This window comes from Pelophylax lessonae, assembly GCF_965119305.1.
Source record: "Pelophylax lessonae genome assembly, chromosome: 8".
Lineage (NCBI taxonomy): Eukaryota > Metazoa > Chordata > Amphibia > Anura > Ranidae > Pelophylax > Pelophylax lessonae.
The window spans coordinates 78,908,746-78,933,682 of NC_138775.1; the positions used below are offsets into that span (position 1 = coordinate 78,908,746).

Below are 24,937 nucleotides of genomic sequence, written 5' to 3' on the forward strand. Positions count from 1 at the left end.
CTTCCCCTCTACTTACCACCCCCCTCCCCTTTTATTCTAATACCCCTACTAGTGGAAGTTCAGAACTGCAGAACTCGGTAAAGTGAGGGACGTATTCTTCTGTTGAAGGGGACCTCTTGAGTGAGATTGACCTTACATAGTTTCTTCTATAGATATTCATTTTTTTGGCATTTCGATTTTATTATCCCTGTATATTATATGGTGGTTTCCAATGGACTTGTGTTTCTGTTTTGTCCTTTACTGTATCCTGTACAAAAAAATGCTCATATGCTTTTTTGAGCGTACGGTGACTGAGTGTACAAGTGCAAAAAGGGACAATTAGAATGGGGAACTGAATGTTGAGCATAGTCAGGTGTAGGGAAGCATGCAGAAAAATCTTGGTGTGAATGGGGGCTTAATGTGTATAGGCAGATGGTTGGAAACTTTTGGTACCTGCTTCCATCTCCTAGGAGTCACAAATTTAAAATCTTTCCTTTCAAGTTCCTAGCTATTCTCTGGACTATTGCTATTTTTCTTTCAGTGGAATGATAGCAAGTATATGTTTAGAAGAATAAATAAACTTATATAACAACGATAAATTGCATGTACAATTGCTTGAGGTGCAGGCATTGGCCCTAAATCATGCTTTAACCAAGCTCCTCCTATTACAATGAAAATAATGCACCATGTACTAGAGCCTGAATTTCTGACACTGCTGATCGTATATGAATATGAAAAAGCTAATATAACATCACATTTTAGGTACCTTACATTATCTGCATTTGAAAAATAAATGTAATATATTTATAAGATTCAACTGAAATAGTGTATATATCTGTTTTGAGTTAAACTAGCTCCATGTTTCTATAGAAGACAGTATTGTTTTCCAAAGACAAAAATGATGGACTACCCTCAATATTAAGTCTACTTGAATGTAGTGATGGGGAAATATAGTTGTCAATAGAGCTGCCCATGCCTTTGACAATGACCCAGAGAAAAATATAGCTTGGTTTTCCTACTTGGAAGCTAGGTTTTAGGTGAAAAACCCCACCCTCAAAAAGAAAAATAACTACAAAAAAATCCTTGTTGTGTAGCCCTTACAGAAGGCTCCTCATAAGCTTTGTGGAGTAAGGAAATAAGACTGGCTGATTGAATCGAGTGCGCTCCTGTGACCCACAAGATAACTATGTCCAAAAAAGCTTTGGCCATACTTCTCTTTTAAGCAAGGTAGAAATTACTCCGTCCCTTAAGACGTGGACTTCAACATCCATGCCACTTAAGATAGTAAATAAGAGGCCAGATGGAATAGAGGGTCCTGAGACAGCAGGTCTGGTCTATTAGGAGGAGGCCACAGGTCATCTCCAAGAAGAGTCTGAGCATTTCTGTGTATGAGGTTCCTCCAAGCAAGTAGGGTGCAATGAGAACCACCAGTTTCTTCTCTTGCTTTTTTTGTGGAGCAGACAAGGTAGAATTTGCTCTGGAGGGATAGCATACATTAGCCTGAACTCAGACCACGGGATAACCAAGCCATCAAATGGTGGTGCTAGAGGATGCTTGGTTCTGCCACGAACAAAGGTAGCTTGTTGTTAAAACTTGAGACCAGAAAATCCAGTTCCATGGTCCCCAGATGTAAGGGTGAAGGGCCTATTATCCTAGGTCCAGACGGTGGCGGCTGAGGTAATCTGCCTCCCAGTTGTCCACTCCTGGCATGTGGACATCAGAGATAGCTGAACAGCGAGTCTTTGTTCATAAGATGTCGTTGCTTGCTTTCTTCAGGTCAGTATGATTTCTAGTGTCCCCTAGGTGGTTGATGTAGGCCACAGCCATGGCATTGTATGATTGCACTCTGATTGGGTGTCCTTGCAGAAGGCAGAAGTGGGGTCCAGGGTTGTAGAGCCAAGATGTTGATGGGGAGCTTGGCTTCCATTGATGAGCAAGTTCCCTGAATTGTGAGGGAAGGCTGTTGCTATAAATGCTCAGTTAAAACATGGTCCTGGAATACAGAAATTACAGCAATAGCTGCTTGCATAGCTAGGCCTGCAAGTGTAAAGAAAGCCTTTAAGAGCATCTCAAACTTTCTATCTGCAGAATCTTTGAATGAAGGAACATCTTCAATTGATACAGGGAGATATTTATTTAAAACTGAGAGGGCAGGATCAACTCCTGGCCACCTTCTAGTAAACTCTTTTTTGACTGGATGGAGCTTCGCAATGATTTTTGGAGGAGTGTAAATCTTTTCTGGATTCACCCAATAGACATAATAATATACATTTCCCATTTTATTTGTTCATGAATGGAAATTACTTTTTAGATTCAGTATCTCGCTTTGTACCCAAGTCAAGTGTGACAATACCGGGAATTTTGTGCACAGCAGAAGAAGCTGGAGAAGGAACCTGGTAATTTGTAGCCTTGGACAGCAACGGCTGCATTAACCTCCCTGGTGTTCTGGTTAATTCAAATTTTAGGTGCTGAAAGCGGTACCATTATTTGGCATGTAATTCTTAAGGACGAGCAGCCCAAACCAACTATTTATATATGATTTTTTTTTTAATGTGCGCTCTTCATTATAACATCTCGGGTATAATAAAGTTTGAAACACAAAATCATAAATTATAATATAATAAATAACTATAAATAAGATAAAGTATATATATATATATATATATATATATATATATATATATATATATATATACACAGTGGGTACGGACCCCCTTAAATTTTTCACTCTTTGTTATATTGCAGCCATTTGCTAAAATCATTTAAGTTCATTCTTCTTCCTCATGACTGTACACATAGCACCCCATACTGACAGAAAAACACAGAATTGTTGACATTGTTGCAGATTTATTAAAAAATAAAAACTGAAATATCACATGGTCCTAAGTATTCAGACTGTGACACTCGTAATATTTAACTCAGGTGCTTTCCATTTCTTCTGATCATCCTTGAGATGGTTCTACACCTTCATTTGAGTCCAGCTGTGTTTGATTATACTGATTGGACTTGATTAGGAAAGCCACACACCTGTCTATATAAGACCTTCCAGATCACAATGCATGTCAGAGCAAATGAGAATCACGAGGTCAAAGGAACTGCCTGAAGAGCTCAGAGACAGAATTGTGTCAAGGCACAGATCTGGCCAAGGTTACAAAAAGATTTCTGCTGCACTTAAGGTTCCTACGAGCACAGTGGCCTCCATAATCCTCAAATGGAAGACGTTTGGGACGACCAGAACCCTTCCTAGAGCTGGCCGTCCGGCCAAACTGAGCTATCGGGGGAGAAGAGCCTTGGTGAGAGAGGTAAAGAAGAACCCAAAGATCACTGTGGCTGAGCTCCAGAGATGCAGTCAGGAGATGGGAGAAAGTTGTAGAAAGTCAACCATCACTGCAGCCCTCCACCAGTCGGGGCTTTATGGCAGAGTGGCCCGACGGAAGCCTCTCCTAAGACACATGAAAGCCCGCATGGAGTTTGCTAAAAAAAACACCTGAAGGACTCCAAGATGGTGAGAAATAAGATTCTCTGGTCTGATGAGACCAAAATAGAACTTTTTGGCCTTAATTCTAAGCGGTATGTGTGGAGAAAACCAGGCACTGCTCATCACCTGTCCAATACAGTCCCAACAGTGAAGCATGGTGGTGGCAGCATCATGCTGTGAGGGTGTTTCTCAGCTGCAGGGACAGGAAGACTGGTTGCAATCGAGGGAAAGATGAATGCAGCCAAGTACAGGGATATCCTGGACAAAAACCTTCTCCAGAGTGCTCTGGACCTCAGACTGGGCCGAAGGTTTACCTTCCAACAAGAGAATGACCCTAAGCACACAGCTAAAATAACGAAGGAGTTGCTTTACAACAACTCCGTGACTGTTCTTGAATGGCCCAGCCAGAGCCCTGACTTAAACCCAATTGAGCATTTCTGGAGAGACCTAAAAATGGCTGTCCACCAACGTTTACCATCCAACCTGACAGAACTGGAGAGGATCTGCAAGGAGGAATGGCAGAGGATCCCCAAATCCAGGCGTGAAAGACTTGTTGCATCTTTCCCAAAAAGACTCCTGGCTGTATTAGATCAAACGGGGGCTTCTACTAAATACTGAGCAAAGGGTCTGAATACTTAGGACCATGTGATATTTCAGTTTTTCTTTTTTAATAAATCTGCAACAATGTCAACAATTCTGTGTTTTTCTGTCAGTATGGGGTGCTATGTGTACATTCATGAGGAAGAAAAATGAACTTAAATGATTTTAGCAAATGGCTGCAATATAACAAAGAGTGAAAAATGTAAGGGGGTCTGAATACTTTCCGTACCCACTGTGTGTGTATATATATATATATATATATATGTATATATATATACAAAGTGCCTTGCGAAAGTATTCGGCCCCCTTGAACTTTGCGACCTTTTGCCACATTTCAGGCTTCAAACAAAGATATAAAACTGTAATTTTTTGTGAAGAATCACAACAAATGGGACACAATCATGAAGTGGAACGAAATTTATTGGATATTTCAAACTATTTTAACAAATAAAAAACTGAAAAATTGGGCGTGCAAAATTATTCAGCCCCCTTAAGTTAATACTTTGTAGCGCCACCTTTTGCTGCGATTACAGCTGCAAGTCGCTTGGGGTACGTCTCTATCAGTTTTGCACATTGAGAGACTGACATTTTTGCCCATTCCTCCTTGCAAAACAGCTTGAGCTCAGTGGGGTTGGATGGAGAGCGTTTGTGAACAGCAGTTTTCAGTTTTTTCCACAGATTCTCAATTGGATTCAGGTCTGGACTTTGACTTGGCCATTCTAACACCTGGATATGTTTATTTGTGAACCATTCCATTGTAGATTTTGCTTTATGTTTTGGATCATTGTCTTGTTGGAAGACAAATCTCCGTCTCAGTCTCAGGTCTTTTGAAGACTCCACCAGGTTTTCTTCCAGAATGGTCCTGTATTTGGCTCCATCCATCTTCCCATCAATTTTAACCATCTTCCCTGTACTTGCTGAAGAAAAGCAGGCCCAAACCATGATGCTGCCACCACCATGTTTGACAGTGGGGATGGTGTGTTCAGGGTGATGAGCTGTGTTGCTTTTACGCCAAACATAACGTTTTGCATTGTTGCCAAAAAGTTTGATTTTGGTTTCATCTGACCAGGTGGCTTGTGGCAAACTTTAATCCACTTTTTATGGATATCTTTAAGAAATGGCTTTCTTCTTGCCACTCTTCCATAAAGGCCAGATTTGTGCAGTATACGACTAATTGTTGTCCTATGGACAGTCTCCCACCTCACCTGTAGATCTCTGCAGTTCATCCAGAGTGATCATGGGCCTCTTGGCTGCATCTCTGATCAGTCTTCTCCTTGTATGAGCTGAAAGTTTAGAGGGACGGCCAGGTCTTTGTAGATTTGCAGTAGTCTGATACTCCTTCCATTTCAATATTATCGCTTGCACAGTGCTCCTTGGGATGTTTAAAGCTTGGGAAATCTTTTTGTATCCAAATCCGGCTTTAAACTTCTCCACAACAGTATCTCGGACCTGCCTCATGTGTTCCTTGTTCTTCATAATGCTCTATGCGCTTTTAACGGAGCTCTGAGACTATCACAGTGCAGGTGCATTTATACTGGGACTTGATTACACACAGGTGGATTCTATTTATCATCATTAGTCATTTAGGTCAACATTGGATCATTCAGAGATCCTCACTGAACTTCTGGAGAGAGTTTGCTGCACTGAAAGTAAAAGGGGCTGAATAATTTTGCACGCCCAATTTTTCAGTTTTTTATTTGTTTGAAATATCCAATAAATTTTGTTCCACTTCATGATTGTGTCCCACTTGTTGTTGATTCTTCACAAAAAATTACAGTTTTATATCTTCATGTTTAAAGCCTGAAATGTGGCAACAGGTCGCAAAGTTCAAGGGGGCCGAATACTTTCGCAAGGCACTGTGTGTGTGTATATATATATAAAGTACAGTAAAACTGAAGCAAGGGCACTGGGGGGCAAATTAAGGTCAATTTATTTTATTTAGTAATGTAATCCAAAAGGATTACAATATATCAGTGTGTTTTACTTTTAGAATTTGCCGCCGGTTCCACTGCCCCTGCGACGCGACGCTCACTGGGAACGGAAGCCGGGGCACACAGCATCAGGCGGAAGTTTTGGCTGCCGTACACTGCCGGAATACATTGCGGGATCCTGGGGACAAAGTAAGTAACCTCTTCCAGGAACCAGCGATTTCTCCCTGGCGGTACCCCGAGTGTGGCTTGCTTGTTGCATGCCTGAAATAGAATAAGAGTTGGATGCAGAGACCAGTGTTAAAATTAAATCCTGCTACAGTGCAAAGGAAGGATTGTCCCTGTAAGGTTAAAGCGGAGTTCCGGCCTCAGAAAAGTTTTTTAGAAAAAATACTCCCGGGACAGTCAGGGCTACTGCATTCCAGAATGGATAGCCTCTAAACTGTCCCAGGTCGCACTACTTTTTAGAAGAAATACTTACCTTGAAAATGTCTTGTCCAGCGCTGCCATCTCAGGTGTGGGCAGATGAAGCCAAGGCGTCCTCTCTTCAGTGTCCTCTTCTGTGTCCTCTTCGTCCCAGAATGCGCCTGCACCGGCCCCGCTCGTCACTTCTGGGGCAGGCGCGTCTGCGCCGGAACTGACGAGCAGGGCCAGTACAGGCGCATTGACTCCAGGAGCGATGACGTTCAGCTCCCAGGAGTCAACGCAAGGAAGTGACGGCGCGGGCCGCGGCCGCAGAGGGAGGAAGTAGAAGGAAGGTAAGTATACTTTCTTCAAAAACAAGGTAAGTAAAGAAAAAAAAAATCGAGATTGTCCATTTGTTTTTTGGGCATTTAAAGCAAGCTGCTGACCCAAAGTAATTTTTGAGGCCGTAACTCCGCTTTAAGTGTTGTGTGGTCTATTGCAGAGCAAATGTTTGCCTGAATTTTTGCTGTGTACCTTAAATAGGGCTTAAGGCGGAAGTGGTGGTAAAGTGTACGACTTGTGATGTGACGTAACACCTGGTCACCCACGTAAGACTAAGCTCTGAATGGTTAAGTTTTAGTGCCAATTGAAAAGTTTACACTGTACACATTCCAAACACAGCCCCAGTATTTATAGTAACGTCAAAGATATAGGGTGACCCAGGCTTCATCCGTCATGGTGGGCATACCCCTGAAAGGGTCTTCAGTGTCTGAGTTCCATAATGATGGACCATGGCCCTGGACCTATAAAGCAACCTGTGGCTCATAAGTTAACAGTTACTAAGGCCCCTTTCACATTTGAAGGGCCTGAAAGTCGTGCCACTTGAAACAATGACTGTGTAATCTTGAGGTCTAAGGACCTCAAGTAGAATCCAAGTCGAACCAAAGTAGTGCAGGGACTACTTTGAAGTTTCACAGATATGAATGGTACTCGTTGGAAATCATGGGGTATGACTTGTCATGCGAATTTGCATTCCCAAGTCACACACGTGTGAAAGTGGCCTAAATCCGCAAGGGTAGAATCAGTCTGTAAATGCAGTAAAGCATGCTTGTTTACACTCGCTGTGAAACCTAAGGGGTTAATCCTCTGCATTGTGTAAAAAGGCTTTTTTATCCTCTATGCACAGAGCTCCCTCTTTTTCCACTGACTCCAGAACATGTCCGGATAAGACAGAGCCTTTGGAGTCAGGCTGCACATGCTAGGTTTGGTGTGTATTGCTAGAGAGGGTTTTTTTTTCTTGCGTGTGCAAGATGTGATCAGCACAGGGCCAATCAGCACTGTCCAGACATGTCCAGACAGAGGGTCAGGAGCCCTGCAGCCTTAGGCTCCATGTACACGGGACGTTGTTAAAAGTCCCTTTGAATGCTGGAATTTTTAGGACGTTTGAAACGTCCGTTCGGTCGCGTTTGTACCCGCGTTTAGCAGCGTTTGCGTTTAGAAGCGTTCCAAGAGGTCAAAAAAATCATTCCCCTTTAAAATGGAAAAACGCGAACGCTAAACGCGGGTTATCGCGTTCAGACGCGTTCGGACGCGTTTGTGCGTTTGAAACGCCGGGAAACACACGTTCGAACGCAAATAATTGCATTCTAAAAACAGTCCCTGAACGCAACTGCCTGCAAATGACTGTAAACGACCTGGTGTACATGGACAGATAAGATAAAATGTAGATGGGTTCAGGGGCTTCTGAAAAAAACGCCCAACTGCTCCTAAACGGCCATTTCCAGCGTCCCGTGTACATGGAGCCTTACAGAAAAGCTCAGTGCAGTATGAAAATTCCTCCTACAAGCTTCACCAGGAACTGATGGAGATCACAAAACTGCTATAAACGGCTGATGAGAAAAGGTATTAACCACTTAAGCCCGCGTTTACTAACAAAGGGAAAGATTTTTGTCATTTTTGTTGTTTTTTTTTTAACGCGTAATGGCGGCGATCTGCAATTTTTTTTGTGGTACTGCGACATTGGGGCGGACAGATCGGACCCTTGACTGACATTTTTTACACTTTTGGGGTTACCAGTGACATTTCTACAGTAATCAGTGCTATATATATGCATTGTTACTGTAAAATTACACTGGCAGTGAAGGGGTTAACTTTATTTGAGAGGGAGGGGCTGTGTGTGTCCCTAGGGGCGTGATTCTAACTGTGATTGGCTGTGGCTTGAGCTGTAGGAACAATGATCAACGGGCCTACATAGTAGAACCGTATGATCATTGTTTCTACACAGGGGAGAATGACAGACGCATTGTTTACACTAGCCGCCTGACTTTCTCCCTCTCCCCCGACGATCGCTGAGTGGCCGGTCACAAGCGGGGGGGGGGGGGGGGTCCGTGACCGCGCAGGAGCGCGCTGCCGACGGTGCGCGCTCGCTCCCCAGAGCCTCACAGGCTAGTGACGTACCGATACGTCACTCTGCCTGTGAGGGGCTGACTGCCGCAGTATATGTACTTGCGGCGGTCGGCAAGTGGTTAAGGTTTACATTTACTAAAATAATTGCATTTCCATGTTCTTTGTACTGTGGAAAACAAGATATAGTGAATGCAGGCTCCAGGGTTTAATAACACTTTAACCACCTCAGCCCCGGCAGGGTTTACCCCCTTAATGACCAGACCATTTTTTGCGATACGCCACTGCGTTGCTTTAGCTGAAAATTTCGCGGTCGTGGGACACTGTACCCAAATAACATTGATGTCCTTTTTTTTCCCTCACAAATAGAGCTTTCTTTTAATGGTATTTGTTCACCTCTGCGGTTTTTATTTTTTGTGCTATAAACAAAAAAAAGACCGACCATTTTGAAAAAACAAAACAATATTTTATACTTTTTGCCTTTAAAACATTCCCAATAAAAAAATTTAAAAAAATCTAAATTTCTTTATCAGTTTAGGCCAATTTGTATTCTGCTACATATTTTTGGTAAACAAAAATCCCAAAAAGCGTATCTTAATTAGTTTGCGCAAAAGTTATAGCGTCTACAAACTATAGGATAGATTAATGGACTTTTTTTTATTTGTAATGGCGATGATCAGTGATTTTTAGCGGGACTGCAACATTGCGGCAGACAAATCTGACACTTAAGTGACACTTTTTGGGGACCAGTGACACACACCAACACAGTGATCAGTGCTGAGCAATATGCACTGTTACTGTATAAATGACACTGGCAGGGAAGGGGTTAATATCATGGGTGATCAAGGGGTTAAGTGTGTTCCTAAGGAGTGTTTTCTAACTGTACTGGGACTTGACTGACTGCAGTAAGAAAGAGATCAGTGTTCCTGATTACTAGGAACACACAATCTCTCCCTTCCTATCTGACAGAACAGCTGTCTGCCTGGTTTACATAGGCAGACGGCCGTTCTGTCAGTCTAATGGACAATTGCGGGGAGGCCAGTGGCGATCGCGGCTGCCGATCCCACGGACTGGCTCCCACTGTGTCTCATCACAGCAGGAGCGCAGATCTGGTGGCGCACACGAGCTCCTTAGAGCCTTAAAACAAAATCACATATATGTACGTGATTTTGCCCTTAAGGCTGCCCTACTGCAGTATATGTACGGTGGGCGAACACGGGCGAATACGGGAGAAGGTCTATCACCTTAGAACACTAGAAAAAAGTGGGTATGGTTATAGAGGAGGTGGCCAGAGAAGGAGTCCTCAAAAGCTTTGCAGTGTCCAGTTACCTAAAGGTATGAGCCTATAACCTATGGTCTATGAATACTCGGCATGTGACCTGCACTGTACGATTAAAGCGGCGTTTCGGATACTTTTTCTTTTCTGATGTCTAAAGGCTGCACTTATGTCCAACCTCGCCGCGGCGAGGTAAGTCATATCTGATTTTCCATTGGCTCCTGGGCTAGCCTTGTGACTCATCCCAGGAGTCATTGGGCATCCTTTGCTGCTAGCATCACGTTATTTTACAACCGGGAAGGACGCAATGTTAGGCGGAGATAGGCGCCATTTTTAGTTTGGTAATTCAATCTTTTTTTAGTATTTGTATCAGGTGGGAGTGAGGGTATTGGTAGCAACTGGCGGTGGCGGCAGGAACAACAAAAGTAGCGTTGTAAATCTGGTAGAAACACAGTGGGCCGCTATTCGTTCCCACTGCGCATGCGGAAGATTGGGAGGTGCATTCAGGGTAGCCAGCTGAACCTAATCCCGGAAGAGAGTCCCAGCGGGCTTCAGATGCCCACAGTTAGGATGGCTACGTGCTGAAGCTGGAGTTTACAGTAAGTACTAAAAGCTTCACAAAAAACAGAGTACAATAGACAACACATGCAGATGTGTATTCTACAAGTGGTGACTGTCACGGAGGTGATTTAAAAAAAAAAACGTCCAGAACGCTTTAAGTGTGTGGTATGGTAGTACCCAACACTTGGTTGCTGTTGTGTAAAGGGCATTTATGTTCTTTCATACTGGAACTTAAATCCAACTAGCCTAGTAATCTTCAATGTGTATCAGTACTTCCAGGTTGACGTTGCTATGATAACCATACTGGACTTTTCTACAGCCCTACTAGCATCTGTTAAACTGCTTGGCACCAATGAAACAGAATCCTACAATGGCTAAACATAAACAGGTTGTCACTGTTTCCCACAGTACCTTCCAATCTGTCAGTGAATGAATGAAATCGGATTCCCAGTGTAGCATGTACAGATGTTTTGGGAAAAGTTCAGAGGTGATTGATACATGGCCAAAATTCCATGAAAGTCTGCCCTGTGCCAACTACACAAACTAGCATCAATAAACAATTTTTTTTTTTTTCCGTAGCTAACCAAATTAGTCTTGCTCTTTATAATTGACAGTATTTTTATAAAAACTACAACTTCCATCATTTCAATTAATAAAGGAATTTATCGACCCTTGTGCAAACTGCGCGATTTTAGATGCATTGACCCAGATTTACTAAAGTAGTGGAGCAAATGCACTGTCAAGGTAAATTTTCACTGTGCAAAGGGAATTTTCATCTTTTAGTGAAATCTTCAATATTTGTACTGTAAGTGCTTACTGTTTGTTAACGCAGTCACCACTTTGCTGCTAACAAAACCCAACTCTGTTGTATTATTCTTGAAAATAAGTAGGGTATTTTAACCTTTATGCCCGAAGTGCCAAATGAGTGTTACAGCTGGGCAAATTCAAATTATTCAGCTGTCTATACTTACTATCCTTCTGCTATATCCACAAACTAGTTGGTCACCGGCAGCAAAGCAAGAAAGCAACACCCCCCACTCAATGTGACAATGCTGATTGCTTGAGCCACCATTGGCCAAGTACCAGTGCTGCCCCATATCTGGACGTACATGGTATTTTCTTCACTACTGTTGGCCAAGCAAAGTGACAGGGTAGCTAAGGGAAGGTATGTGCAGCTGACGAGGTTGGCTGGTAATCAAAACTACAGCTTTACTCTACCCTGCATAGGCAAAACACATCTTCACCTTATAGTGAACTATTTATCAAATATATATTTTTTTAAGTTAAGTTCACATCTAACACAGGTTAGTAAGGACATAGTTGTCTGTGCAGGCACTAACCAGGGCAAATGCTTACTTTCTGTGTGGAGATTACGTAAATCCTGATGTCACCAATTACGCAAATCCTGATGTCTGTGCAGTGCTTGGCTGTGTTTACAAATACCCGACACAGATTAGCCCCTGCAGTAGCCTTTAACCTTGTGACTAGCTACCAAGTTACTTTAAAGTACTGCAGCTTGAATACTGAGGTAATGGAGACTTCCATCTGTCTTCATTACACTGGTGAGATCATCTCAGATCCTCTAATTAACTGCATCTCATGGGCTGATTTCTGACAATAAAAGTAGAGATTTATGAAAAATTATATTTTTGCTGTAGTGTGATGTGTTAGCAATTTATTCCTATAGATTTGCAAAGCTACTGAAAGGTCCTCTTTAAACAGAACCTTTCAATACAGAAATATGGGAAGCACTTGCTAATGGTTTGAAGGGCCGAATGAACGTGATGCCGCGGGGGCGGTAACTGGTTTCGGAGCATGCGTGCCCTTCAGTGACTATGCGCTTCACTGCTGCTTCGATCAGAAGTGAGTCCCTGATTGGTTCTCTAGTGTCATCCCTTGGCTGCTGCTGGCCAGTCTCAGGGAAAAACCGCGGACCCGGAAGGACGCCTACCTCCTATGCAGATAGACGCTTACACCATGTAAAATGTGTCAATAAAATTATTAAGCATCTGCTCCACGGTGGAGCCTTTCCCAATTCCATGACTTTTCCAAAACTTTGTGGGGTTCAGTCATTTTCCAAAACTTTCCCAGGCCTGGAAAGTGCCATTTCAAAATCCCATGACTTTTCCAGGAATTAAATGACCGTACGAACCCTGTAAACAGCCTACTTGGGAGAAGGATGAAGACCCTATTGAAAATAAAGGGTGACAGTCAAGGGTGGCAAACTTGTACCTATGGATATTTCCAATAAACATGTTAGAACATCTTTCACAGAACTTAGCTGTAATGAAACTGACCAAATTCTCATCTTCTAATTTCCTTTATGCCCTAAATGTAATAACGCTGTAGGGAATTGTTACCATTAGTTGTGGGCTCTATGTTGTAGATAACAAAATTTTGGACATCGTACATGCAGAGGAAAACAGCAGAAATTTTGGACTCAATAGCTAAACGTCCTTAATACTTTTGACCCTTGATTCGATCCCTTATATCGTTCTCAAATCTACAGAAGACAAATTTTTAGTACCTACTTCTAGGTCTATGCAACTATACTATGTTGGAAATCTGTTGAAAAATTCAGACTGTATGACCAGTTCTGTAATATTTACGAAAGCAGAAAAAAGGGAAGAGGGGCTAGTGGATTTTCTTGGTGCCAATAGACACATATCAGACCATATTAAAATCAATACAATTTTATTACAAAAATAAAGATTTTTGCACAATATTAGAATGTACATTAAAAAAATGACACCAATTACAGTGGCTCAACTGTTTGGTCTATTGTGTTCAATCAGTATAAGATGGTAGTATATACAGATGGGAGCAAAGCTGGTCAGTAATCTACAGGTTTTGCGGTTGCCCGCTTCTTCAGGAGTTTCAAGGGTGAGAGAAAAGACATTTTTCTATAAGAAGAAATGTATAGTTATCAGTATGAGAGCAAGAAAACATATGCAAAAAGATATAGAATTGAAAGTAAGCTGCAAAAAAGACACATGGGCACATACCCCTGGGTGTGTGAGCAAGACGATATATGGGCCAAAAACAAAGGGGTGCCAGTATCACTCCCCCGGGTCAGTGTGATAGCAGACAGAGGCTACAACTACAGATGTATACGTATATAGATACATATATGGGGAAAGGAGGATAAAAAACATGCAGGGGCTAAAGCAGAAGATCTCAAGATGCGCCTGCTTGATCTTGGATATTCACGTATAACGCTGAAAAAAGCCTATAATAGGCCAAACTCGAACTAGAGCCTCTCTGCCATACAATACTGCTCCCAAGAAGGAGTCAGGCACAGTAAAACTCACCACGGGCAACAATTACGTTCTACAATTGCGAAACATTGGCACTTATTGACCACTGAACATACCTTATCTAAATATCTTAGATCGACATCTGCGCTAGGTTTTAGACGAGCCATATCCCCTAGAGACCGGCTCACTACAAGCCACTATCAGATGACCCAAGACTCCCCGCTACCTAGGGGCACCTATCGTTGCAGCAATAGCCTCAAATGCCCCTGGGTCAAAGAGGGCACAGGCATCAAAATACCAAATGGGGAATGGCATAAGTCGAGACATTACGCTGACTGAACGACACAAGGTGTATACTATTTAATGTTGTGCCAATGTGGAATTTTCTACATTGGCAAAACAATACGACAACTTGGTCAAAAAATAGGTGACCATATATATTATTCGGGCAATGGGAAGATCCAGACCCTGGTCACTAGACATATTGGACAACGCCATAAATTTGACAATTCAGTAATCACGTTCTTTCTTAGAAGTCATCTCCCCAGACCCCCTTAGTGGTAAGCAGGATAAACGTATTTTACAGCGAGAGACATTATGGATTGAACAATTGAATGCAACTATCCTCCTGGGATTATTGAGATGGTAACTTATAAACCATTTCTATGACTGATAGCTCATTGCAAAAACATAATAATGTCTATGTTCCCCTAACTCCTTTCTTGTCCGTATAGCCCCCTTCCGTGGAGCCAGGGGAGAAAGGAGCTATACTTTGAGGATAAACCACCAATCACAAATACCATCTATAGCATACTTAATTTGGTGAACAATTATATGCTTTGTCCTTCCCAATTTGTATCAGGTATGAGGTATATACATGTTCTGGTGTATTGATCACACGCTGTTTGATATATTTGAGATATTTACGGCCGACAATCGGTACGTGTGTACGGGGCATTATGCTACAAACACTGTGAGTCATCCCGACTTCTCCCTGCCTAATGCCTATGCCTTACATCGTATCTTCGGCGATGTGAGTATCGTCCACACCCACAGCACGATAGTCGATATCACATCGACTATCGTTCAGCCCTATATTGCTGTATCTTTATTTGTCATCTTGTTGCTGCAATCCGGCATTGGGCTCTTTCCTTGTAGCTGTGGGGAACTTTTCTAGCCACTAGGTGTTGCTGTTCTCTGCTGCGGGCAGGTGTACCGCCCTTTGGGAGGTCTTACAGCTTTGGGTATTCCAAATGCTGCCTCTCGTTGTTTCAGCCTGAGACCCTGGTCCGCCAGCCGTGGCTTTGGCTTCTAAACGGCAATGCACATGAGCCGGAATTCCCGCACATGCGCTGAAATTCCCACGCATGCGCAGTTAGGGACCTAGTCCCACTGACCTCATTTCCGGTTGTTCCACCGTGATGACACACCAGATTTGACCTGTTATAAGGGGCTGCTTCTCCATAGATGGCCCTGAGATGTGATGTGTCATGCTGATGGTTGTCCTAGAAACAGGTATTATGCCTTGGATCTTAAACACTAAACCTATCATCTTTAGATATGCCTCATTTTTTCTGTCATTGGCTACTAGATGATAGCTTGCTTGTTCCTAGGTTTACTACACCTTTTCTTTCCATCTTCATGAATACTGAAGCTAGCTTACTCTACATTGCTTGATTATTGGTATGCTACTTGTTTGTACCCTTTTTACCATTGAGAACCAGCATACATGTTTGCTCATATATAGCTTTAAAGGCTTACCATAATAATAGGTGTATACACTTTATAGTACAAAATACCCTAGAACAGTATTCCAAGCCTGTGATATACAGTAAGCTGCGCTATATCCAATTACTACTCACTATCCACTATACTATATTTATCTATTGGCATTGCCTGTTTTGGGATTGTGGTATGTATTTCCACTCTAAAATTTTGGTGCATCCTAATCAATTCTATTAGCAAACCTTTTCAATATAACGTATGCATATGTTACACGCACCCCTTGGTGGGATGATAATCAGTAACCTATATCCCCATACATTGAAACTGTCTAAAAGGCCAAATACTTTATCAACATATTCCCTACCATATACATTTCTGATGATCCTAGAGGTGTATGTGCAATTACACCTGTGCGTGCAGGGACTGTCTTTATTAGACGTATACCTTTAGTGACTGTCCGGGTGCCAGGAAACCAGACCACACGAAGATTCAAGTAAAATAAAGCGGTTTATTAGGGCAACAACAAAAAAGCACAGCAAGAGTGAGGAGTGAAATTAGGAACAGCCAGGGTCAAGTTTAGGAGCCGGTAGTCATCCAAGCCGGGATCGAGTCTAGAAGCGGGTAGTCATCCAAGCCGGGGTCGAGTCCAGAAACGGGTAGTCATCCAAGCCGGGGTCGAGTCCAGTAGTGGGTAGTCCGACGATGCCGGGCAATCTGCCGATGCGGAATCGAGAGCCAGGAAAGTCGTCAGCCAAGTCAGGTCATGCATGGAGGAACACGGAGAACAGAAGACTACTAGCAGTGATGCCGCTTGGAGCACAAACACAAGGGCAAGGACTGCAAGCCCTCAGGTGATGTATATAGTCAGGTGTGCAACATCATCACTGAGCGACGCCCAGGCAGCAGGCAAGTGATCATGCATACAGAGTTTATAAGAGACAGCAGTCTGCACATGTGCAAGATGGCTGCCAACAGGAAGGCAAGGTAAGACCTCAACAGTGACAGAGCCTAATTTCATGTTTTTTTTCCTCCTTTCCCCATAAATGTATCTTTATACATCAGTAGTTGTTGCCTCTGTCTGCTCTCACACTCGCCCTGGGGAGTGTTACTAGCACCCCTTTGTTTTTGGCCCATATATCATCTTTCTCACACACCCAGGGGTAAGTGTCCAAGTGTCTTTTTTGCAGCTTACTTTCAATTGTATAGTTTTTTTGCATATGTTTACTTTCTCTCATACTGATGACTATACATTTCCTATTATATAAAAATGTCTTTTCTCTCACCCTTGAAACTCCAGAAGAAGCGGGCAACCGCGAAGTATGTGGAGTACTGACTTGCTGTGCTCCCATCTTATACTGATTGGACACAATAGACTAAGCACAGTTCAGCCACTGTAATGGGGGTAACTTTTTAATGTACATTCTTATATTGTGTAAATATCTTTAGGTTGTTATTTTTGTAATAAAATTATATTGATTTGATATGGTCTGATATAAAGTCTATTGGTACCAAGAAAATCCTATAGCCCCTGTTCCCTTTTTTCTGCATTCATAATTGTAACTCCGGATGTAGGTACCACCTTTTAACCCTAACTCTTTATGTAAAGAGCACAAAAACAACACATTTCCAGTTTTGTAATATGTTTAAGCCTATTAGATGAATCATGCTGTGCTGACAGCTCCATGATGTGGCTGTCATACAACATTTTATTTATTTTTTTTTACACAAAAACATTGCACTGAAAAACTTTTTTGTAATCTATTGTTTTATTAGCATGCATATACAACCAGAGAACATAAACAAAAAAGGCACACTTATCGATATCTTCAAAATGCTTTTTTGATTGTTCACCAAACATGCTATAACATTAAAAATTATATTTATATGAAGTCTCCACCCCACCCCCTTCCCTTCTGCGTGGATTAAATAGTTCCAGTCTTCTGGAAAGGTTTTCTACAACATTCTGGATGGTGTCTGTGGCAATGTGAGGTTAGTCAGCCAAAAAAAGCAGTTGAGAGGTTAGGTACCAATGTAATTGTTCACAATCAGCATTCCAGTTCACCCTAACATGTTCTGGTACAATGACTTTTATTGAAATGCAAAAGATAAACAAATGTCAAATTCCCATGCAGGGGATGTGAACATTAGACACAATGCAGAATTTTCATGCAAGAACACAAAAGTAAATGTGCCATAGAGTATAAACTATGAACTAACAGTGACCCTCCGACCGAGGCCAGGGATCAACCCCTCAATGCCTGAGCCTGTGAACTCAGGGGCCAAAGTGGGTAAAGGGAGCGGACCTGTCCACTAAAATGGAGTGAACAAAACCAAACTGAGCATGGGATAAACAAAAAGAAGAAAAAAAAAAAGGGGGAGTAAAAGAGAAGGTAGGAGCAGGAACGAAGAAGAGGTGGGAGGGGATGAGTCCCTCCAGGCTGGGGATAGGGTGAGTTAATTTGAGAGGCCTAGGCTGGTCAGGTGTAAGGTTGGAAGCGCATAAGACCACCACGGGGCCCATACATTGAAAACTTTAGCATGAGTGTCAGGATACACGTACTCTTTTCATGGATCATGAGGGTCGTCAAGGTGCTCTTCACGTCGGAGAATGATACAGCTGGCTTTTTCCAGGCCCTAGCTATCGTGTGCTTAGCTGCAATGAATAGGTAAGTGGCTAATTTCTGCTAGTAAGAGAAGAGGCCTGGGATGGGACAATGGAGCAATGCGAGTTTGGGGTCCTTATGGAAAGATACGTGGAAGAGAGTGAACAGGAGTCTGAATACTATTGACCGAAATCCCACAAGAGGGGGGCAGAACCACCAAATGTGGATCTATCACTATAGGATGAGTTAGACTTGGCGATATGGGCTGTGATGCATTACCAGCGAAGGAGGACCTTATAGGCTGCCTCCAGTGTCGCCGTGTTAAAGGAGCACTTCGCTATGCTGGACCAGGCTTTGCTCCAATCTGCAAGGTCAATAGGGGCAGGTCTCGCTCCCATTTAGGCACATAGGAAAGAGGGGTAGAGACACTGTAAGAGTTGAGAAAGGAGTAGATCATTGGGGTGCCTCGGGCACCTGGAGAGTGCAGACAAGTGTGTTTGAAGGTGGTTTTCAAATATGGGAAGATGTCATGACATCAGAAGGAGGTTATCCAGTGATGCAGCTAGATATAAACGGAAGAATTTGCCCGACAAAGCTTTGTAGGTCTCTTGGATCAAGGATCATGTAGGGAAGGAGCGAGATCCGAGAAAATGGTGAACCAGCGAGAACTCATCGGCAGGCCACCACGAAAATACATGTGGTTGTTCTAGGCCAGGTGGGAGCATGGGCATCATTTTATGTTCAAACTGGTTGAGGCTACTCAAAGTTTCTCAACACTAGGCTTGCAAACCATGTCCTAATGGACCTGGCTTTCTGCACAGGGGTAAAGTCATACTGGAAAAGAAAAGGCTTTCCCCAACGGTTTCTGTGAAGTTGGAAGGGCACAGTTGTGTAAAACATCTTTAAATGCTGTAGAAATAAAAGAGGTCTTCACACAAAACACCTACAGTCAGTACGTTGAAAAAGGCTTTCACATAATTTTAAAGCATGAGATTAAGATTATAACTGAAGCACAGTAATTTATTTTGTGGATTTCTAAGAAAGTTCTGTTATTTCATTTTTATATTTGCACTTATTTTTGTTATTTACAGCTTCTTGTCCTTAGAAAAGTCAGGTTTCAGCCAATTCAGAAAATTCCGTAACTAGAAAGTAGTGAATGAAACATGCTTCACTACAGGTACTCTTTATGCTATTGCTAAATTGTCCCAAAAATATGCACACAGGGAAAAAATATAATTACACAAACCAGGTGAAAGGCACAGCAAAATAACATACTTGTTGACATATCTTTGACATTTATGACTGAATTCTCAGCTTATGATGCAAGTCACTATCATCCCCTCAGGCCACAAAACATAGATAAAATCACAGGCTAGCCAGAACCAGCAGCACACTAGAAAGTATAATTGTAGGACCACACACTATAATGTAAAATACCTCAGCCTGATGGAAAGACATCAAAGCTATTCCTCTGCAAAATGCAGCATTCTAAAAATACTTTGCAATTTCCAAATATGCTGATGGAAAAAAATGATACAGGTATGGCATATATTTTCTTGAAACCAATTATCCAGAAATTTCTAAAGTCAAGAAAATCACAAATAATTGCTGCTTTTAAGTACAAATATTCAACACTTCAAACTGTAAAGAATATGAAGCACTGTTGAGGAATTCATTTTTAACTATAACAGAGGCACTGAAATCACAGCTTCTCTGCCCTTATTTTAGTTGGCAGTCGGACGTCTACACATAAACAAAGAGAAAGCTATTGTAAGCTGTTAGAAACTGATAAACTTTAGTCTCTTTTGTGACCTTTCAAGATAAATGATTCCACAATACTTGTAGCTACAGAGATCAACAAGGACTTGTTTTAAAGCTCATTTACTGTTTATTAGGAATATATAAATCCACGGTCTTAATAAATGTGCACTTTAACCACTGGCTGTCTAGGGCAGTTTTTACATTTAAATCAGCGTTTTTTTTTTTTTTTTGCTAGAAAATTACTTAGAACCTCCAGACATTTTATATGGAGGAAAAAATGGTGGCTGTTGAATTTTTTTTTTTTTTTATGCCACATGATACTTGCACAGCCATTGCACAACCATTTTTCAAACAAAAACTTGCAGGAAAAAATATACTAAAATTCATTCTAGTGAAAACAAACACAATATCTAGTTTTTAGTAAAATATAAAAGATAGGGATGCGTTGAGTAAATAGATACCAATCATGTCAAGGCTCAAAAATGAGCAAGCTTGTGAAATGGCGACTAACTAATGTACCTAAAATTGTCATAGGTGATCCTTTAAAAGCCTTTACAGGTTATCAGTGTAGAGATTATTATTAATGATGGCTCTAGAATTATTGCTTGCACTTTGATGTTTGCGTCAATACATCATATCTTTTGTGCAATCACTGTTTTCATACACATGTGGATCCTATGCATGTTTTTGCATTTGTCTGCAGGTTGGGGTGGGGTGGGATGGTCAGGGGTGCTTTTACATGTTTTTAAATTATTTTTGTTTAATTACATCCTTTTACACAACAGCTGATTTTTGTTTGTTTACCTGTAAATACATTTTTTTTTGGACAAACTGGATACAGAGCACCCTTATTATGATTTACTAACAGGGTTATATGCCACCTACAGATGATTTGATACTGGCAAAAAGACAGAAGGGAAGGTGCTCTTCTTTATAACCCCTCCCATACCGGGAAGGTTATTAGTTGGGTAGCAAGCCATACCCCACAACACAGAGGGGAGAGACCTCAATGTCCCATAAGGTACTTCAAGAAAAAGATTTTAATCTAAGTAAAAATCTAGCTCTCTTTATCATACATCATGAGATGCAGAACAGCCTTATTATTTCTTACTAACAGGGATGTCTCAAAGTACTGCTTAGAGAGAAGGAAGACACCGAAAACACCACACAGCAGCCTGCAAAACGCTGCAACCAAAAGTCGGGTCCTCAGTTTGTGTGAACTAGAATTCATTTTAGTATATTTTTTCCTGCAAGTTTTTGTTTGAAAAATGGTTGTGCAATGGCTGTCGGCATTCAATGTTTTCCTGGGCTAAGCCAAAGCAATCAGAACCACCAATGTTCCCTCTATCCAAAACCTGCAGAATAGATTCAGATGAAGCTGGGCGACACAGCGGGAGCTGATCTGTGGGTCAATATGCGCTTATTGGGATTTTGTTTTACCAAAAATATGTAGCAGAAAATTCTTACATAGGGTAGATTTCACATCAGCCATACTAGCGAAGATATTTAGGAATCAACCCTCACTTTGTTGGTGCTGTTCGGCACCAGCTGCAGACTTCATGCACGTCTTTTGGGATTGCCCAGCTATAGATCCCTTCAGCAGGGCAGTTTTGGCTTGCATCAATTCAGGTGCTAGTATTTCAGTCCCCCTCTTCATAAAAGTGTGTTTAATAAGCCTGGTTGATTTGCTCACTACTACTAAAACTACACCCTCCTTACGTTAATATTATTTTATGTCAGGAAAGTAATTTTACTATCCAGGAAGAAAATATCAGCATCTTCTGTGGCAGCATGGAAATCATTGGTGAACAAAGCTGCCCCCCTGTGTAAAGCCACATATGCGAGTAGGGGTGCATTTACTAAATTTGATAAAGTGTGGGGCAGATTGCTTTGTTCCACGGACGCTGTTTCTGACTGTGACTGAATGAGTTACATAGCTCAGCTGTGGGGCTTGTGATGTTTTCCACTGATGTTCTGCATTGTTTCACATATAATTGAAAGTAGATACCTTGTTTTCTTTGTACAGATGGGGGGGGGAGGGGTAATTGTTGGCATGTTATGTGCATCTTAAAATTATTGTTATGGGGGGGCGGCGCTTCACGGGTCTAAGGTCTGTCACCCTCTTGTGTGACCTCAGTACTGGCAACATTGATTAAGCTATTGTTTTGCAAAAAAAGAGAGTCCCTTATAGGTGGGACTTTAGTGGCCCCTCATAATAATAAGTAGTATATTGGTAAAAAGATTTTCTTTAATATAAATCCATAAAAATGCTAATATATGGAATTTGTAGGAGCATAGACAAAAAAATACTAAGAAAGATATGGAGGTACCAAGTACATTGCACTATAAGATAATGAAGGTTGACGTCAATCACCCAATGCGTTTCGGGGCTGAAAAAGCTCCTTCATCAGGGGTATGACTGAAGTTGGCAATCAAGAGGTGGTGTATAAGCAAAGTCCATGTCATGGATAAAAAACAATATAGATACAGAGATCAAGATCCCAGAGGGGTATGTCAGCACGTTCTGCCCATCAGATGTAATCGGTATTATGCAAATTCTCTAAAACTGGAATATGCGGATTGACCGTAAAATCGCCAATTGGTGGTCTTGGATACTGAGGTCAAAAGAGAGCGCAGGCCCAGAGAGTATGATGTGATGGCAAATATGGTGTATCTCCATAAGAAGCAGTTTTTTTTCTTTTCCTTTTTGAATTTGGCGTTTGTTTCTTGGCAGCTTTGTAAGCTGCAATTTTGTATATCTTAAACATTTCAATTAAAATAATTTTACAAAAAAAAGAAATAAATAAAATATGTAGGAGAACACATATTGGCCTAAAGTTGATGAAGAAATGTGATTTTTTTTTCCCCATTTTTTTTTATTGGATATGTTTTATAGCAGAAAGTAAAAAACTATTGGGTTTTTTTTTTTCTAAAACGGTCAGTCTTTTTTTGTTTATAGCACAAAAAAAAAAAGGGGCAGTGGTGATCAAATACACCCAAAAGAAAGCTCAATTTGTGGGGAAAAACATAAAAATGTTGTTTGGGTACAGTGTCATATGACCACACAATTGTCAGTTAAAGTAACGCAGTGCCGCATCACAAAAGATGGCCTGTTTATGAAGAGAAGTAAATCTTCCAGAGGGCAAGTGGTTAAACAACAATGTGCTGTGCTGTATCCATTCAATATTTCTCAATAAATCTCATTCTCGATCAACTGCATAACTTCGAGGACTGATGACTCGAAAATAATGGGATTTGTTGCAGGCTGGCTAGTAAGTGAGCTGAACATTTTTGTTTGTTGTTTTTTGACATGAGTCGCCCTTCCATGTGCTCCTTGCTGCAAAGGCCAGTTATAGGTTGGGGTGGTTGACATCTGTTTGTACTGTTGGTAATTTTTGAGGGGAAGCACTGGATACCTTTGCTATCATTGTGTTATTGTTGGGTGCGCATTGTGTCCCTGTTCCTGAGGGGTGGGCATACCTGCCCTTAACCTATCCATTTTTATATATGTGCACCAACCCTGGAGACTCTCAAAATGATAGGAATGCAGTATACTGGGGTGCTGTGATGTGGTCACTGCAGCTTAAGCATTTATTTGCAAATGTGTGCAGTGCAAATGAAACTCCTTGGTTTTAACGTGAACTGTTAGACAAGGTTAATTTGCTTTGTTGCAGGCTGGCTGGTAAGTTAACTAGGAATTTTCTTTGTTGTTTTTTTTTTTTTTTTTTACCAGGGGCACTTACTATTCTTACTGAAACCCCCCCCCCCCCCCCCCACCTATCATGGTGAGCTGCACCATGCAGAGGGCCTTTGAGGACTCAATCACTCGTGCTGGGGTCCACTGTTCTTGACCTGTATATAACCCTACCAGAAAACCCTTGGTAATATTGTTGTGCAGGGTTCTGAAAATGCAGAATCCAGTGTCAACCTGCAACATTACAGGCATCCAATTCTTGCGTCTTTTTTTCGTCAGGTGCAGGGTCCAAGTACCATGCTTCTGAGGGATTCTAGTTCTAGGAATAGATCCAGATAGAGCCAGCCTGTGGATCTTCATTGGAACCTTTAAAATATGGTAGAAATTTACAGGGAGCTGCCCAGCAGTGACCATCACCTTCAGACATTAATAAAAAACAACTTTGATTTTCTGGTATGGGAGGGGCTGTACAGGAGTGGACTTTTTGTAATTTTGCCAGTGTCCAGTCATCTGCAAGTAGCATGTAATCCTGTTAGTAAGGAACAATATTGGCCTCTCTGTGTCCTGTGATGTACAATAAAGAAAGCCTTTTTACAATAAACTTCACCGCTATCACAAGGGGGTTAACAAGCCCCCTATGTAATAGCTTTGGGCAGGTTACAGGTAATCTTTGTTAGACCCCCAAAAGTCTCCCCTGCCTTTCAATGCAGCTAATCAAGCCCACACTATGTTTAAATAGCTGCCTTCATGGCTGTAGCAGCCAGGGAATGACAGCTCTGAAACCAAAAGAAATAAAATCAATGTCACTTCCAGCACTATTAGTCACAGAGGTGATGATAGAACGAAGTTCCTCTATCTCCTCTGTGTTGAGCTATTCTGGCAGTTTACCATGGTCCCAGGCTCCCCAGAGGAACAAGAGAGCCCGAGAACCATTGCGGCAGGGCTGGCAGGGGTGACGTGATTGGCCCGGCCCTTCTCACTTCAGTAAAAATGACCATGTGGCTGTAAAGCTGCCCAGCTCACTTTTACTGAACCAGCCATTCGTTGGCTGCAAAATATGATACCAAGTTTACAGCTGCAGATGCAGACATATGCTTCTTATAATCGCTAAATCACAGTACATATGTATAAATGTGCAGTGGTCAAGCAAGTAGTTAAAGAAAAACTTTGTCCCTGAAAATAATTTCTATCATAATCACTGCTAAGGGTCTTGTGGAATCAAAACTCATCAGTGCACGAAGACAGCCACTACATGTATTTGAAACTC

The 24,937-nt window shown here is 41.7% G+C and overlaps 1 protein-coding gene across 2 annotated transcripts in view; it reads right to left on the reverse strand.

The window, feature by feature from the left end:
* The window catches only part of ATG7 (autophagy related 7), a 460,198-nt gene that overhangs the window by 278,459 nt on the left and 156,802 nt on the right, over window positions 1-24,937 (reverse strand). The window lies entirely within an intron of this gene.